General features: G+C 33.2%; 1 protein-coding gene across 8 annotated transcripts in view; it reads right to left on the minus strand.

Moving 5' to 3' along the window:
• Window positions 1-15060, minus strand: part of LOC124368910 (poly(rC)-binding protein 3-like) — a 293457-nt gene that overhangs the window by 121802 nt on the left and 156595 nt on the right. For 7 of the 8 annotated variants that reach the window (XM_046826452.1, XM_046826453.1, XM_046826451.1 and 4 more), the window contains exon 1: window positions 5799-5945. The exons of the other annotated variant lie outside the window; for it this stretch is intronic. The gene's annotated coding sequence lies outside the window, so the exon portion shown is untranslated. Of the gene's footprint in view, window positions 1-5798; window positions 5946-15060 lie in introns of those variants that run through there. 8 annotated transcript variants of the gene reach the window in all.

Genomic DNA, 15060 nt, shown 5'->3' on the forward strand with positions numbered 1-15060 from the left:
AAATCAGACGAAGAACAGCTTTTTTGTATTGTAAAATAATTAGACAATAATTTCATATTACAACAGAATATTTAAATGTACAAGTATCACTTTAAAAGTACCATCGACCTTGTACTGAACCGACTCTCTTCCTTAATCAGATTGATAAGATTCTCGCACAGAACAGCGGCCCACCAGGAAGGTCAGGATAAGGCTTAAAAAAGGGATCAGCATCTCCTTAAACAATATTATTTTTAGGGGTAATCATTGACAAGTGACAGATAAATTCCAATTACATAACACATTAGCTGGATAGACCGATTGCTTTACAAATAGCTATCATTGATAATTTTGTTTTAGAATGTGTAGTTATTTTAAAATAATCTCTTGCATTTTTACAAGTTATTTATTTCATTTAAAAATATAAAATTAAAAATGTACTATTTGAATAATCAGCAATGGCGCAAATAGTTAAATTAAATTTGTAAGCGTACTTATATTTGGAGAAGTTTTTGAGGTTGAACACTCTTAAACGATTAAAATGTTGCTATGTAAGTAGTTAAAATGGGTTCCAGTAATGGAGGAGCATAATCGTCAATATTGATTTAAATTAAGAGTCCGTGTTAACATAAGTATGATATACGAGTGGCTTCGTAATATGGCCTTACTTTTTGTTACTATAAATTTACTTTAAACGAAATCTTCATAACAACGGTTTAAACGAGTCAAAACAGAACCTACCTACGGTCGGATACGATAACGCCCCTCTGGGAAGGCTAGAGATGCTAGAGCAATCTATATGATCAATCATTCAATCAGTACCGGCAGAGTAGAGGCTCTGGAGGGGGGAACGGTGGGGGGTGGGGTGGGCGGTGGTAATTAGTATGACAATCTGGTAAATGGAGACCACTCCAGTACGTTGCTCTAGTGCCGGTGCCCGGTCTATGTTTACTATCCTTGCTAATGCATATCAACATACTATCGAGCTGAAGTGCGATCAATACTGTAACTCAGTAACTCTACCCGTTACTCACAGAATGGCCATTTATTCTTACACTGAGAAATGGTCAATGTTTACTATCCTTGCTAATGCATATCAACATACTATCTAACTGAAGTGCGATCAATACTGTAACTCAGTAACTCTACCCGTTACTCACAGAATGAGCCATTTATTCTTACACTGAGAAATGGTCAATAATTGTTGAAATCACACTAAATAGTTATCCAATAAATGTGATTTTTGAAAGTAAAACGTATTCTATACACGACCCAGCATTTTGGAAGGAGCCGATCTGCGCGTACGAAAATCTTGCCCAGCACATGCGTTTGACGTCAGCAATCAGAGATACTTACCGACCTGCCAAATGAGCTACAGATTCGCCGCATCATTACGTTATGCATCAGTATGAATCAAAAGTTATATTTTTACGAGATGTACTATAATTGTGTAGTATAAGGTGTTATACATGAGATATACACTTAGATCGCAACGACAAGTTTAGCATTAGTTCGCATCACGGCAAAACAAAATCCGGAAGAAACCGATATATCTTTCAATTTTCTACTGACAACGCTCATATACTATGTATATGCCAGGATCAAATATATGTGTTCTTTCTTATAAATTCGATCATCTCAGTAGGTGTAAATCCATCCGTTAAACGCAAAATTACTTCTAGCATTATCTATTTAACAAAAAATTGAATTAACTAGAGTATTCCGCTATCCACTTCGGGAGAAAAACCCCATTAAGGTGTCTTCAAAGTGCCGATTTAAAGTTAATAAGTAATTTCACGTCACAACCGCATATCCACGGGAAATTGTTTGTAAGTTTTCAATTCATTATTAACGAAACAAAAGTTTGGGCCCTAATGCGACCATATAAACATAAAATTTTGAGTGAAATGTAATGACTTTCACTGTCAACAATTACTTGCCAAGTATAACGTACTTTTATAAACAAACTGAAACGTAATTCGGTATTTGCTTTCATTTTCACTATTTAAATTAAATTAAATTTCTATACCTGCGTTTTTCACGGAACGATCTCGTGCAAATGGAAACAGTCTAATAATTAGATGATTCCGAGAAGTGGCTAAAGCTGGTCTTAAGACTTATAAATTTCCACAATAGTACGAAACATTTCTTGATATTGTGGCCTGTGATATTTCTGGTCAATACCTGGCCGATGAATTTAACTTCATGGAAGTAATATTTCTGGAGACTGCAGAACGAGTAATCAGTATTTATTTTCATGTGCAAGAGAATTATGCAAAACCTCGTAGACGGCCGTTATATAAATTTGTTTCTATAGCTCTGTTATAAATTATAATTAAGATGACTTTATCGTATTTTGAAACATACATCAAGATGGTCGATACACTGGATAATCTAGGTTTAGGTACAAAGGTCCTATAACGGGGGCGGTTCCGAAAAGGCACCACTGAAGCGTTTTATAACGGCGAAACCGATCTTTTGACTGATGTAACTATATGACATTTATAGTTGTAAAGTTCACTGAAAAACACATTTCAACAATTTCTACAACCCAACCACTTATTATATATATCTCGGCTGGCGTTCCTAATAGCAAACGTCGGTGTTTACTAAACATTTGTGTTGTCACATTGTACTGCTTACGCCACTCCACATCTGCGCAAAAACACAAGAATTGGTTTCTAACTGTAACAAAATTGTACACAAGAAATGGTTTGCAGCTATAAAAAAATTGTAAATGTTAAAAGTATAGAAAATATTGTCCATATAAAAATAATAAATTTACAATGCGTTTGTGTTTAGTAGGTTTTACATTGTGATTAAACTTTTATTATGTTAAAAGTATAGAAAATATTTTCCACATAAATATTAAAATAATAAATTTGCAATGTGTTTGTGTTTACTAGGTTGTACATTTCGATTAAACTTTTATTGGATAAAGTATTTTCAGTTTTTATTATTGTTTATTTGCGTTATTTAAATGCAAATGATCAGATTGGTAAATAAAACTGTTTTATTGCATTTATTTATTTCAATTACTCAAAGATATTTTAAAATACGCTGATTTAATGTTTACTTGATTCTGAATGTAATATAAAATTCAGAATCAAGTAAACATTAAATATTGGCCTAGATTTACCACTAAATTGAATATTTATATTCAACAGCGTATGCTATTCATCATATATAATAACAGTTTTATAATAGAATTCAGTTATCCGAATGTGAAGTGATACGTTGATATCACTTTGTAAACAAATGAGGACCCGTGTAAAGAGAAAGCTCCTGCAGCATGTTTAGTACTCCCCGCATGAAAGTCGTCAGGGTGATATTACAATTCCACGTTCTCATGCCTGAGGCGCGCCGAAGAATTGTGCTCCGAGTACCAGAGGTAATCAATCTGTGATAAATGGAAGACAACTCGGAGCCGCGCGTAGCCCTCATCCTTCTGAAGCCTTCCATTACCGATATCGATAAGACATTGAATATAATCCCAAATCGATAGAACAGGATTTTATATATATATATATATATATATATATATATATATATATATATATATTTAAATATTTTATACGCACGGTTTGTTATCTTCTTAAAAAGTTTAATTTACGTTTAATTTAAACGCTTGCGTGCTCAAATTTTTATAATTTTTTAGTTTTATAACCGAGTCAATTACCTGTGTCTATTGTAAAGAGAAATGATTTTTTATTATTATGCAGTTTGTCGACCTTGTCAATTTTAGATGACACAATTTCATAGTGGGGCATCTTACTGGTTATTTTTCTTAAACAGGTTTTATTTGTTTTGTTTTGTTTTTTTTTAATTATAAACAATACAAACATAAGTTAACATTGTATTATAAACCACAGGTGAATACATAAACCTCTACCATAACATATAATATAAATCGTACTTCAAAACCGAACTGATTTTTGCTACGGAACGCTTTGCGGATCAGTGACAACAAGAACGCGAACAAACTATTGAAAAACAACTGTCTTGAATTGAAAATTATTATGCAAAAACACAAAATAGTGATACAAAACACAGCCGATTAGTGTTATGGAACGCTTTGAGGCTCAATGGATTAAAACCACGAACTGAAAAATTACAAAATTGAACCGAAAATTGTTATGTAAAAACGCAAAATAGTGGTACAAAACATTGCCGATTAGTGTTGTGGAATAATTTGGGTTCAATTAAATGTGTTTTGAAAGTGCCCTCACATTAGTTAACCCGTGTGTTGCTGACTTTTCAGATACTCATAAAATATTTCTGACTAAGCTGGCGGGCGCTATTCATTCGGAATAAGCATGTTGAAAAAAACGAATTGATGTAGATTTTAAATTACAATCAAATAACATTTAACTCCATCAAATAACATTCAACTCCGACCCTGATTAAATACTTGAAATGTCCGATATGTTGTCTGTGTCCTTCTTGGACAGTTCTTGACAGTTCCAGAAAGTCTTTGGATAATATTACGATAATCAATTAATAACTGTGTTTATAATTCTAGATCTATTATTTATTTTTGAACATTTGAATTTTAAATGCACATTTTACTCAACATTGAACAGTTGAACGTAAAGTTATTATCGATTACATAACCCGTTCATTATTACTGGATTTTGTGTGTTATTTATCCACAATAGGGAGCGAATTGAGTGTTTACCGGCTGAAATACTTCCTGTTTTTATATAAACATAATATAGTAAAAAACACTATTAACTTAAATCCCAAAGTTTAAGGTAAACGGATTGCACACTTAACTACAGGTTATATAGTTATCAGAGTTAAGTTTATTTTACATGTGATGACTAATGTTATGTAATTTGTATCTATTACAAAAACAACGGACATGTAGGGGTTAGATAAGATTTTCAAGTTTCATACGAACATGCCAGTAATTACTTACTGTAACTACAACTACAAGTCCATCGGCTGGTGACCAAGCGGTACAGAAGCTGGTCTCTCGACAAACGCAAATCTGTCGTAGATATAATACACACGGTTTCACGGCGTAATTAAACACATCTGGTCAATGTTGATTTTTATACCACGTAATATGGATTTTATTATGTCGAAATCTATTCATCTTTGAAGCTGGAAGCGAATATGGAGGTGGGTAGTACAATGTGCATTTATATCGTATCTAATTGTTCCTGTGTTAAACTCGCTTTAAATTCGGTTTACTTTAAACAGCACGATTAAAAAACCTCATCCATCGACTTTAAGTTTATATAGTTTCTTCACATTTTTTTCCAAATTTCCTCCATATTCACTATACTTGCCAAAACTAAAAGAACAGATTCTGAAGAGAACAATCTCAACAGTTGTCTTACTGCCAGTTAGCTTTTCTATATAAAATCCATTTTCATTTTCACATAGTCGTGAACTGTTAAAAAGACAAACTGGTGGAAAAGGTATAAACATTACTGCTAATACTGCAATTAGTTTCCAACCTGGCAAAAGGGTGGACCAGAGTACAGCACATTAATTACGAGTAACATGTATGTTTATATACTTCATGTAAAGAGAAATGTTTAAATGTTTATTTTTCTGAACTCCTTTGAATACGTTTAAAAATAACACAATATCAGTATAATAAATTAATAAAAAATGTACGAAGTGAAAAAAAATCACCTTAGATAATTTTATATGTATATATTGTTATTTCACTTTTACATAATAAGTTTCAAAAAGTTATAAATGTAATATTTAAAAACATAAAATCAGACCATTAAACATTTTTTACTGAAATGAAACTAATTAAAATGATTTTTTTTAAATGCGAAACTCGATTGCATACTCACCAACTGCAGTTTTGGGGGTCCGGGTCTGGGATGGGAGGGCGATGGCAAAGACAGGGACTCTGAGGGCCACAAGAACTGCTGCCCATCTACAGTCGACAACTGGGACTAAACTGTGGAGCAGGAGCAGCAGTCGTGCCACCCACCGACCTCCCGCTTGTGCGTTGAATTTCCCTCACCACGGCCGGTTTCCCTCCCCCTTCCGATTCTCACCAGGACCGTATCACTGCTCTTTAGGCCCTAGTAAATGTTACCATTTTCCCCTAATACGTACTACCCTTGTCCAGGACACACGGTGTGTACTGTGACCTAAAATTCCCTAAACCCCGATTTCTAGGGCATTAAGAACTTCAGTCATTATACATCCGTTATTAATAAAATGTGTTTTAATATATTGAAAGATGATATATTTGTTTTACCATATACACCCACCTCCCCAAAAAGTATGTGGTTAAAACTAATAGATTTATAAAAATTAACAAAATCCGTAAAGCATAAATGAATTTAATGTATTATTACATTTTTTCGAGTAACTTCTAAACTGAGCATAATGATTCTCTTACATACATCATATACGCACCTAAATTTAAAAACAATAGAATGTAACAATACTATTTTTAATAAATGTTGTAATAAAAAACTACAAAGTTGTAGTTCATCCCTAAAATTGCGTTCAAGAAAAAACATTATGTTATGAGCACTACTGGAGTCCTTGATTGTTGGGTTTTGGTTAAAATAATACCTGCTCTTGAAATTGATGAGTTTTATAGGACTTTTAACGAATTGGTGAAAAATGTGTTCATTTCAATTATCCGACTGAGCATCATGTTTAAGATCGAAAATCACGCCAGCAGAGTTGTTAATGTACAAAGCGAAGCATACGACGAGTGACGTTTGTATCTACCCGACACAACCGTCGTTCATTGATCTTTAAAATACCGAAGCGCACCTGTCATCAATATGCCGTTGTCATATACTTTCCATATGTGTTAAAGCACGTTGTTGCAAGATCACAATTTCTATGCGACAAAATTCTAAAAGGCCCGTTTATGGCAAAAAATAATATAATTGTATGAGACAAGCATTTCGTGGAATGAAAATATATTGACGTTAATTAAATTAAAATAATAATGAAACAAACAACTGTGGCTAACATAAACACGTAGTTTGCTTTATTAATTTTTTTATTCATTCGATATTGATTAAATACTGGCGATTATTTTAATTAAAATGATACTACACTCACTGATTAGGTAATTTTCACACCATAAAATTGTAGTATAAACTAGCTGAATTGATAAATGACTTATTATAGGAAATTTAAGGTTGTATACCCATACTTGAATATTTGTGAACTAAAGAATTGAAAATAGACATTAACAATAAATTAGCTTTCCATTGGAATGGAAAATTGCATTACCAGGACAGACACAGTTGTAACTGAATGACAACATGTATCAGTAATAAAACATGTCGGAAGCAATTCAATCAGAAGAGTAACCAAGTTTGCTGCACAGTATCAGAAGGATAAACTAGTTAAACTCGCTTTCCGATATTATTACGGTTGATGAAATAGATCATTAACTGTATTCAATCCTACACGTTCACGCCAGATATCAGACGAATTTCACGGCAATACTACTAACAAACCATTTTCTTAAATATGCACTGTGTATAAGTTAAATTGTACCGCGTTATCTCGAGAATCCACCCAACATTCTTTGCAAAATTAATAACACCCACTTCTCTCCAATATCCACTGTCTACTTCTACAAGTATAAGTATTAATTCACCACGCTCACACGAGAATCCACCCAACATCCTTTGCAAAATTAATAACACCCACTTCTCTGCAATATCCACTGTATACTTCTACAAGTATAAGTATTAATTCACCACGCTCACACGAGAATCCACCCAACATCCTTTGCAAAATTAATAACACCCACTTCTCTGCAATATCCACTGTCTACTACTACAAGTATAAGTATTAATTCACCACGCTCACACGAGAATCCACCCAAAATCCTTTGCAAAATTAATAACACCCACTTCTCTGCAATATCCACTGTCTACTTCTACAAGTATAAGTAATAATTCACCACGCTCACACGAGAATCCACCCAAAGTCCTTTGCAAAATTAATAACACCCACTTCTCTGCAATATCCACTGTCTACTACTACAAGTATAAGTATTAATTCACCACGCTCACACGAGAATCCACCCAAAATCCTTTGCAAAATTAATAACACCCACTTCTCTGCAATATCCACTGTCTACTTCTACAAGTATAAGTATTAATTCACCACGCTCACACGAGAATCCACCCAAAATCCTTTGCAAAATTAATAACACCCACTTCTCTGCAATATCCACTGTCTACTTCAACAAGTATAAGTATTAGTTCACCACGCTCACACGAGCATCAACCCAAAGTCCTTTGCAAAATTAATAACACCCACTTCTCTGCAATATCCACTGTCTACTTCTACAAGTATAAGTATTAATACACCACGCTCACACGAGAATCCACCCAAAGTCCTTTGCAAAATTAATCACACCCACTTCTCTGCAATATCCACTGTCTACTTCTACAAGTATAAGTATTAATACACCACGCTCACACGAGAATCCACCCAAAGTCCTTTGCAAAATTAATAACACCCACTTCTCTGCAATATCCACTGTCTACTTCTACAAGTATAAGTATTAATACACCACGCTCACACGAGAATCCACCCAAAGTCCTTTGCAAAATTAATAACACCCACTTCTCTGCAATATCCACTGTCTACTTCTACAAGTATAAGTATTAATTCACCACGCTCACACGAGAATCCACCCAAAGTCCTTTGCAAAATTAATAACACCCACTTCTCTGCAATATCCACTGTCTACTTCTACAAGTATAAGTATTAATAGACCACGCTCACTCGAGAATCCACCCAAAGTCCTTTGCAAAATTAATAACACCCACTTCTCTGCAATATCCACTGTCTACTTCTACAAATGCAAGTAATACTTTGCCACGTTCATTCGGGAATCCATCAAGCAATATTAATAACTGCAACGTATACTTTGTCTCCAATATTGGTGACTACCATTCCAGAAAACCCACTGTCTCTATTCTGCAAGTATAAGTCGTTTAAATTGATGACCAAAATGCTACAGAATGCGCTGCCTATAATTTACACAAAACAGCAACATTTTTAAGCACTTTTGGAAATTATTACTCTAAAATACCCTCTCTTTTATCTTCAATATTTACTTTCACTTTCAATTTTATTCATTCACTATTTATTATTACATTCTATTGTCTTATTTAAGCGTTTGTTTAAAATTTTAAAAATAATTTAAAGTGATAATTTAATGTGTTCATAAAACAAACAGATCAACAAAATAAAATAATAAACAAGATAACATTTCAAGAAATAATTTTATTCTAAAAATAGCACATGATATAAATAATTTGATCTGCTACTGACATCAGATAGCATAATCTCTGCCAAACAAATATACACTGTACACCAGTAGTTCGCTATTTATCATTTACCTTATAAGCCTTCATCCTCCTCCCATCCATTTAACCCCACTAACCCACCCTTCAGTCGTTCATTATTAACATCGACAATAATTATTTACATTTTAAACGCCCCTATTAGGCCACGGAATGCCGCGGCGAGGGGAGGGTGAGCACGGGAGGGATTTGCGGGGAGGTGGGAAGGGGATCTCGAGAGCGAACTCCCTCCCCCTCGCTTCAGAGGTATGACGTCACTATTGCCAACATTCCAAAATAAATTAATTGATCTACATTTTATTTCCCAATCGGTATGGGTTTGGAGCGCAGCATCCGATAGCTGTGATCAAAAGTGCATTACCAAAGATGTTTTTGTATTATAATATATTTTAAGACAACCGATATCCCATGATTCAGTTTCGTTACAAATATCTCGCAATTTCACTTGATATAAATTATCCCCATGATAGTTGCTTACAGATTCCCGCTTAGTAACTAAACTTTTAATGCTAGAATAAGCATAATGTACATTCTGAAATTGTGAATTAGTGTTCGTACATTGACTTGCTCCATACCTTCCAGCGACAGCCAGTTCGCCCATTAAGGGGATTCACTTTCATAATGCCAGAAATTGCAAGGAATGAATTAATTACACATGATTTATTAGAGTTTTTTGGACTAAAAGAGATGAAGAATCACACATCGCCACATTTTTAACGGCGAAACTATTCAATTTTGAAGAATAAATTATGATAATAGATAGGAGAATACTTAAAAATAAAAAAGGTACAATACATAAGCAATTGTGAGTCACACCCCATTCGAGGTGCGTGTTTGTAGAGAGCTAACACACACGTATTACCGCAGGGTACAAGTGTAGCTACCAACGATGTTTATGATTAAAATGTGATTAACTTATCAGAAATTTCAAACACTTTTTAGTCAGAAATTGAGAAAAAGTCGTCTTAAATTGACTTTCTTTATTAATAGATTTGGAAGCAGTGCAATAAATCGTTATAGAAAGAAGATATAATTTCACAATGATAATTTCAGGGAAGAAATATCAACATAACGAAGTTACAGAATAATAGGATAAGGCGTTCCCCGATACTAAAACATGGAATCTTACTGTAAATAAAGTTTTAAAACTGTAGTAAAGCAATGACAATGTTTATTCCAACAGTAGAGAGCAATGCTAATGTTTATTCCAACAGTAGAAAGCAATGACAATATTATTCCAACAGTAGACAGCAATGACAATGTTTATTCCAACAGTAGACAGCAATGACAATGTTTATTCCAACAGTAGACAGTAATGACAATGTTTATTCCAACAGTAGAAAGCAATGACAATATTATTCCAACAGTAGACAGCAATGACAATGTTTATTCCAACAGTAGACAGCAATGACAATGTTTATTCCAGCAGCAGACAGTAATGACAATGTTTATTTCAACAATAGACAACAATGATAATGCTTATTCCAACAGCAGACAGCAATGACAATGTTTATTCCAACAGTAGACAGTAATGACAATGTTTATTCCAACAGCAGACAGCAATGATAATGTTTATTCCAACAGCAGACAGCAATGTCAATGTTTATTCCAACAGCAGACAGCAATGACAATGTTTATTCCAACAGCAGACAGCTATGACAATGTTTATACCAACGGTAGACAGCAATGACAGTGTTTATTCCAACAGTAGACAGCAATGACAATGTTTATTCCAGCAGCAGACAGTAATGACAACGTATATTTCAACAATAGACAACAATGACAATGTTTATTCCAACAGCAGACAGCAATGACAATGTTTATTCCAACAGCAGACAGCAATGACAATGTTTATTCCAACAGTAGACAGCAATGACAATGTTTATTCCAGCAGTAGGCAGGCCATCAAAACTTTAGTTTCGAGCCACGTTCATACCTTTTGTTTCTTTTCCAATTATGTATCATAAAAGAGGGTCGCTTTTTGAAAATGTTGATGTGGGAGGCTCACCCTTCCTTTCATGAGACATAGCCTCAAAACTTTTAATGCGGTACAATTTTAATGAATTAAAAATATTTACCTAGCTTCTTTTTATCTTGAATTATTTTAACATTAATAACAGGCTCTAAATACTGCAAACATAACAGTATGAATGATAATGCAATATAGTAAGACTTTGTCTTCCTCTCCATAACGAACAAGTCGATAGTGCGCAACATTAAAACCACATAAAAATCAACAATGAGCGAACGAGACGCTTTATTGTCGTTAAGATCTACATTTACTCCATGTACGATTTTCAGAAAAAATCTTTCATGAAATGTAAACAATCGGGAGAGATCGAGAACGCTCTATTGTCATCACAGAGATTAAGATTCAATTCACAATCAATCTCCGACTCAACGCTTTAAGAATATTTGAAGAACCAAAAGGGGTCAGAGCTCCAATGTAAAAATACAGATTTTGTCCATGATACAATCGTTTTAATATACGTACTAAATTATAAACAACCTCAACTTCAAATGAATACCTTTCTGGGATTGTTTCTACTTATAATAGCTGATCACGCAATCGGATCATCAGAATCAAGTCCATGTAACGATTTTACAGAAATAAAATGTAATAGCTCGGACCAGATAATTATTTAGATAATTAGCGGCTGATAACAAAGCCGCTAATTAACAAATTTAAGGTATCATAACATGAGTTGTGCACGCGAAGTTATTGAATTAATTGTTCCCCACAATATTCCCAATATGAGATTTCTCTTTATTAAATTACCTGCCACAGTACTGTTCTCGTAACCACACTGATATTAAATCTTATCATTTATTGCCATCATTAGTAATGTACGATACATTATTGTTTACGATCAAGTTTAATCAGTTAATTAAAAAGTAAATATGATAAAAAAACCTTGAACTTTTTTATATGCTCAATAGGAATGTAACAAACAGGTGGTACATCCTATTGAGTTTAAAGTGATTGACGGATTTTTAAAATGATTTAGAAAATGTGATACGTTTTTCTAATAGAAAGGAAGTTTGATAAAATTTTACACCTAACAAAACCAGCTGACGCAACGCTTAAAATGTTAAAACCTCGTACTTCTTTCTTATATAAATTAAGTTTATATTGGTGAATATATACAGGCTGAGGCAAAAGTATGTTTTATCGGCTTGTAATTTTATAAGAGATGTAAAGAAACAGAATTTGAAACGTCCTTGCCTCAACAGGGCAAAAAAGCAATTTAAACTCCATGCAGTAAACAAGTTATGAAACGTGTTTTTCCATATTTTAAATATGCGAACCCCATGAGTTTTTCACCAATGATTAATTTATTTAAATATTAAATAATGAAGATGTATTTATCCAACTTTGTTATTAGTTGTGTTAAAGGCTAATAACAAAGCCAATTCATATATCCAACGGTTCCGTACATTTACATAAGCCCTAATAAACGATACTGATAACAAAATCGTATAAACTGTTACATTGTAAACAAATTAATACAGTAGTTTTGTTATGTTTGTCACAAATCAACACATTTTTAAACAAGTCGTTGATATACATTAAAATAATTGAAGATTTAAAAATTAGGTTTCTCGCCGCAATATTACTACATCTTGAAAGTGAGCTAGGTCATAAATACATTTCTGGTAAGGGTTTTCTTGAATAAAGAAACAGTTAAAACTGTGCTGACGTTTATTTCTGTTTGTAGAATGCCCAGCGGAAGTTATAAAAAACCCGACATTGCAAATTAGGGTACGAGATTTTATTGTTATTTGTTTTGATGATTCATGAAATAATTTAATTGTTACGAAAAAAATCTGGTAACTGTACACTATTAACCCGACACAACGCAGTGCAGAACGTAACACAAATATTCCCAACAAATCCAACAGAGTAACTTGATCACGTGTGTTACTACGCCATATGATGTCATATGTGTGTACTTAGTTCGTTTTACACACTAGTACTGTAATGGAGAGCTCAAAATTTTGCCACACCCATCTACAAGCACACGAAACACAATGTAAGGCCTCGGAGGTTAAACATATTAAGCATTAAATTTTTGTTTATATCTATAATGGATGTTGAGTCAAATATAATACTTGAGAACGATATTGTTATTTTTATTTAAAAATTATAGTGAAAGCAGTTCAGATTTTCATATGAGGGGGGGGGACTTAGCAATACTAAAAACTGTAAATCATAAATCTGCTTTATTGATTATTTACGTATATAACAATATCAAACCCATGTATACAAATTATATATTTACGTTCAAAATAAAAGGATTAATGCAATTAAAACACACGACCAGTTCACGACCAAAACACAAGCGAGAAAAGTACACGAGTGACACAAAAAATAATTATATTAGTCTAGAAACCGTGTTTCGAAAGATTCGGTACAGTCTTTGAGAGAAGTATAGAGCTACTCTGTAATATTTTAGGGTAAAGTTAAAATTGTGTTCCAATGTTACTAATCTGTAAAACCAAATCGCGTCATTTTTGTTTATAGCCAACAGATGGATCGAACGCTTCGTGGAACGAATGATTGAGAGATAGGTTCATCACTTTGTCGACTTAGACTTCCTATTTTTAAACCAGACGGAAAAATATATGTCTTTGCGAAATTTGCAGTAAATCCTCATTTGTAGAAGGGTAATATACCATCTGTTGAATTGAAGAAACAGAAATGCGTAAAAAGATATAAAAATGTTTACAAGCCGGTTTTATCTAAGCTCATGACATACAAACAACCTAACTGTTAAAATAAATAACAGTGGTATTAGAATAGGCGCATGTTCAAAATTAACCGGAAAATAACCATGGCTCTAATGCCAGTTTCAACGGGTTCCAAGTAGCAGAGAAAGCGCTGCTAAAAGCTTACGGGTGTAGTTAATTTATCAATTAACGGTAACGAGTGTTGCGTGGCCTTTATTTCCTTTTCAATTATGTATATATAGCACTGGCATTTGCTATTTTAAATTATTTATTTACAATTAATACAGAAATTTTTGTGTGTAAGTTTTTCTTTTCTATGTGCATTCATCCAAACATAAGCTAGGGAGGAGGAGAAACGACTTTTTATTTAAAAGTATATAACTATTTATTAACAATACAAACCGTAATACACGAATATACTCACTTACTTTACATACAGTGTATATTTAAAACAAAATATTATACTTGTATTTGCAATGGAGAAACAATGGAATAAAATACTTTAAGTTGTGTTCATTTAGATAAAATATATGTGGATAAAAGTCTATTTGAATTTAAACAGTTAGAATTGGGCTGATTGTTATTCAAACCAACATATGAAGATCAAAGTGTCGTGAGCAAACTTTTTCTAACAATAATAAAAGGGTATTTTAAAAGTTTCCAAAAATAAAAAGGAACAATTTTAAAAAGCATAAAAATGTTGTTATATATATTTGATATAACAACTGTTTGGAATTAAAAACCTCCTTTCTTATTATTTTTGGGGCACTGAAATGAAAAACCATGCAAAGGTACCAATAAATATATAAACACAGTTTTTGGGGAAAACCAATGTAGTAAAAATAAAGTTTACTCACACAATAATCAGTTAAAAGACCCCTACACTTTACTCTGCATCCACATCATTCATTTTCTCATCTCCTTTTCACACTTCTATTTGCCTTTCTTGTATTTTTTTAGTTTCCCCAAAGGCTTTGTTTGCATCGCTTACCGGATTTTCGTCTTGCTTTTTTAT

Source organism: Homalodisca vitripennis, chromosome X (assembly GCF_021130785.1).
Source record: "Homalodisca vitripennis isolate AUS2020 chromosome X, UT_GWSS_2.1, whole genome shotgun sequence".
Classification (NCBI taxonomy): Eukaryota; Metazoa; Arthropoda; class Insecta; order Hemiptera; family Cicadellidae; genus Homalodisca; species Homalodisca vitripennis.